The sequence below is a fragment of the Cynoglossus semilaevis genome, chromosome 13 (genome assembly GCF_000523025.1).
Source record: "Cynoglossus semilaevis isolate Cse_v1.0 chromosome 13, Cse_v1.0, whole genome shotgun sequence".
Lineage (NCBI taxonomy): Eukaryota > Metazoa > Chordata > Actinopteri > Pleuronectiformes > Cynoglossidae > Cynoglossus > Cynoglossus semilaevis.
Genome location: NC_024319.1, coordinates 4,683,706 through 4,688,746, shown reverse-complemented (window position 1 = coordinate 4,688,746; position 5,041 = coordinate 4,683,706).

Here is a 5,041-nt window from a genome sequence, read left to right as displayed (position 1 = left end):
CCCGCCCGCGGGCCAAAACATGCCCGCCAGGTGGTTCCAACCGGCCCACTTTTTGAGATAGAAAAATTTTTGAGAGTGAAAACAAAAGCACAAACACTTCATGTTTGTGGTGTTTTGTGAATGAAATTATATTTCATTAAATATCAATATCAATATATATATATATATAATATAATCATTTAATAGACTGGTACTTGTTTGCAGGAAAACAAAGGGGGGAAACATGGAGTTATTGTTATTAGCAGTTAGCAGTTATTGGCCGAGGGCAGGTTACACCACCCACACACACTCATACTCGTACTCTGTGCTCAGATAAGATTTAATGATTCACATAAATCTGAGTTTTTTTTTATTTTATTCAACTGGAGTAGCGGCAGAAACCCACCCACTCACTGGAAAACTCAACATAAATATAGAAAGACTACAGTACAGCTACCAGCAGACACTGAAGTGATAATCTCCGCTAATCCACCGCCGCCTGGTCGCTGAAGAACAACATCACTCTGACTCCAGTCAAACAGTGAAATGTTCAGTATTTCCCTCTGGAGTAATGTGTGTTTTCAGTGTCACAGTAAAAGTTACTCCGAGTAAAAGTATCTGAGGAATGTGTTCTGGAACAGCACTGGTCTAAATGTAGAGTTACTATCCACCGCTAACCACCCAGAGTCAACTGGACTCCTGCTGCTGTGGTCGCAGCCCGGCCCACGGTTTTTGTGGAGCTCTTGTTGTGTTTTGTGTTGTGTACACTGTACTGTGTGTGTTGTTATTGTACTCTGGACACACTGTACTCTAAAACTGCAGTATTTTGTATTGTGAACCCTCTGGATTTCTGTCTTTTTTACAATCATTATCTGTTGTTGTGTTGTTGTGTTGTTGTGTTGTTGTGTTCTTGTGTTGTTGTGTTGTTGTTGTTGTTCTTGTTGTTGTTTCTGTTGCTGCTGCTGGTGCTTCTGCTGCTGCTGCTGCAGCTGCTGCTACTGCTGCTGTTGCTGCTGCTGCTGCTTCTGCGGCTGTTACTGCTGTTGTTGCTGCTGTTGCTGCTGTTGCTGCTGCTGCTTCTGCGGCTGTTACTGCTGTTGCTGCTGCTGTTGCTGTTGCTGTTGTTGCTGTTGCTGTTGCTGCTGCTTCTGCTGCTGCTGCTGGTACTGCTGCTGCTACGGCTGCTGCTGCTGGTGCTTCTGCTGCTGCTGCTGGTGTTACTGCTGTTACTGCTGCCGCTGCTGCTACTGCTGCTGTTACTGCTTCTGTTACTGCTGCCGCTGCTGCTACTGCTGCTTCCGCCGCTGTTACTGCTGCTACTGCTGCTTCCGCCGCTGTTACTGCTGCTCCTGCTGCTGCTGCCGCTGCCGCTGCCTTCAGGCCAGCTGCCTTCAGGCCACCTGCTGCGCTCCTCTGTTTTTCAAGATAAATACTGACGGTCTTATCCGTCCGTCTGATCTCCTTGTCTGCTCGTCCACATCCACAGACAAGTGAGTTCACAAACCAAAGCTCACAGATGGGTTGGATAAGGTCCAGACCACGGGCTGTCAGCAGGATCATGGCACCAGCGGCGACGTGAGGACTTCCCTCAGGCCGGGCTGGAGCTCAGTGCATTCTGGGTTGGGCTTTAAATTTAAGAAGGCAAGAGGGGGCAGTGTGTGTGTGTGTGTGTGTGCAGACAAACTGCACAACCTCTTTGACTGTCCCTGTAGGCGCGGGCAAGAACACACTTGTCCTGGTATCGTTAAGATCTCTCCATGTCTCTTCCAATCCTACCTCCTCAATCAACAACAACAACAAAAAAAAAAAACCACACACACGCGAATACATGCACACACACAAGCGACACTAAAGGCTGGTTATTAGTGGTTAATGAGATAGAAAATAACTACATGACTACATGCAATGAGATAAACAGATAAATAGAAAAGAATGTGTTCACCACATATATATTTATATATGTATATATACATATATAAATATATATATATGTGTTCACCACATATATATATATTTATATATGTATATATACATATATACACAAATAAAAAATATATATTTTACATATATTACTCATTTTCTCTTTGTGCATATATATACAAATATATACAAAAATAATAATAGAGAAATATATTTTACATATATTACTTATTTTCTCTTTGTGCATATATATATACAAATATATACAAAAATAATAATAGAGAAATATATTTTACATATATTACTTATTTTCTATTTGTATAACTATATACAAATATATACAAAAATGTATATAAAAATAAAAATAAATATATATAAACATATTTTTACATATATTATTTATTTGTGTGTATATATATACTGTATATACACATATACAAATATATACATCTACAACAATCCAAAAGAAAATAGGAGAGTGAGAGAGATTTCAACTAAATACGATCAATCGATCAAACATTTTACCTAAAGTTCACGGCACAAAAAAAGACTGGACCTACCTGAACTAACCCTGAACTTCCAAACCGCTTTGACCCAAATGTGCCGTACGGTACCGTGTGAACAGCGCCATCTCAGCCCGTGAATCGGCGCTCGGTGACTTCCCTCCACCTCGCCGTCGGTGCGACTTGTTGCTCCCAGACTTCCGGTGCTCCAACATGGGAAGTCATCGTGATACATTTACCTAAAAAAATCCAAATGTGTGGAAAGACCGACAGATATAGACGCCTCACACTCACCCCCTCCCCTCTCTCCCCCCCTCTCTCCCTCTCCACGTACGTACTGACAGGAGTCAGATGATCAGGAGCGTGTAGCACACACACACACACACACGTACGTACGTTTTCATACATGTGTGTGTGTGTACACAAACACACAGACAGAACCAAACAGGTCGGCCTTCGTTACAGGCTTTTTTCATCATGTTGTTGCCAGTAGAAACCACAGATGTCTCTTAGAGCGAGTCTTTATCCACCCACAGACCACAGACACACACACACACACACACACACACACACACAGACAGGGAAGACCAGGGTTTCTGTGAATCACACTAAGGCTATAAAAACTGGGAGGCTGAAAAAAGATTCTGGCGGAGAAAGTGTTCGAGACGATGCAAAGCTCGGCAATTCCAAAAGTGGATGAAAGGAAATTGGAGGAAACCCTGACAGTCGTACAAATCTTTCAACCAAACGGAAGCCGGTTTGTTTGTTTGTTTGTCTGTTTGTTTGGGCGACTGGTCTCCAACGATACGACACAATGTCTTCAGTGAGTTCTTCAACACCACAATCACTCAATAAGACGGAAACACAAGTGTGTGTGTGTGTGTGTGTGTGTGGAGCTGCCTAAGCTTGGTGTGATCCACCGTTCTACACTCCTGAAAGTTACGTTTCTTCTTGGTGATACAAGCATTTGTATATATATTTTATTTGTATTTATATATCAATAAATATTTTTTTTATTTTTTGATATATATATATATATCAAAAATATTTTTTGGTATATAAAAAATAAAAAATAAAATATAAAAAATAAAAAATAAAAAATAAAAAATAAAATATAAAAAATAAAATATAAAAAATAAAAAATAATATATATATATATATCAAAAATATTTTTTGGTATATAAAAAATAAAAAATAAAATATAAAAAATAAAATATAAAAAATAAAAAATAAAATATAAAAAATAAAATATAAAAAATAAAAAATAAAATATAAAAAATAAAAAATAATATATATATATATACATATATATATATATATACATATATATAGACTGGAGAGACTAGAGAGACTTAGGCACCGAGTCACTCTGCAGGAACTGTCGTTCAATCCCAATGTTTGGCGGGAACCGATCATTTTTTGTGTGTGCAGGATTCTTCATATTATGGTTTAAAAGTGACCTGAAGCGACCCCATCCATCCATCCATCCATCCATCCATCCATCCATTGATCAGTTGATCTATCTATGTCAGGCCATGTGATCATTTCTCCATCAACCAGAGAGCCTCAGATCTCCCTCAGCCCAGACCTGCGGGGGTGGAGGTCTGGGTGGACGCCCAGTGCAGCCAACATTGTCCGTTCCACTAATTAGCTCCCTCAACACTGACTGCTACTGAAGCTCTCATACTGTCATTATATTTAATTTGCCCCCCCCCTTCAACCCCCACTAACCCTCCAAAACAGAACAGTGACGTCTCGCTTCAGTGATGTAAAAGTGAGGATGAAATGTGACAAGACCGTTGGGATAGGGATAAGGAAGGAGCACGAATGAAAGTCGAAATGGGTCGAAAACTCACCCACACTGAGGAGCCGTGCCGGAGTGTCACGATGTACGTAGCTCGTGGAAACAAACGTAAATTACTCACAGAGCCGGCTCACGAACGAAAAAGTTAAACTAATAAATACATTACACCAACAATAGCAGGCTAAAACCTAGCCAGCTAACACCTAGCCAGCTAACACCTAGCTAGCCAACAGCCGTCTGACAGCTGGTGGTCATGTGTTCGTTGTTGGTGGAAATAAGGAAAATAATAAAAACAATTTTTCACAAGATTTTTTTTTTTTTTGGTTAAAGATTTGATATTTTATCGGATTTAAGAGTTGAAAAAAACAAAAACAAACCTTGAACCTTGTGAAATGATAAACCTTGTCTTAGATTCAAGATTCAAGATTCAAAGTGTTTATTGTCATGTGTACAGTAAGGAAAGCAGGTTTCCCTGTACAATGACAATTTTACTTTGCTGTCCACACTGAATGACAAAGAAATCAAGAAATAAAAATAACAAAATATACACATGAATCAACAGAAGTCTTTTCAGTATTAGAACCGACCCTGGTACTGTATGTGCTTGTGTACGACTTTAATGATGTCACGTGAGAGTTCTGTTCCTGCTACTGCCTGTGTTGTTCCCGCAGTAGAAAGAAAGAAACCAGATAACAGAGCGTCATCTGCATATCGCACATCAGAGTCTGCAGCCTCTGCCTCAGCTGTTGGTGTTTTCATCTGTGTTTCTCTTCCCTAATCTTTCCTCGTGGGTGGGTGGGGGTGGGGGGGGGGGCGGTTCCTGGGTTTGGGGAGG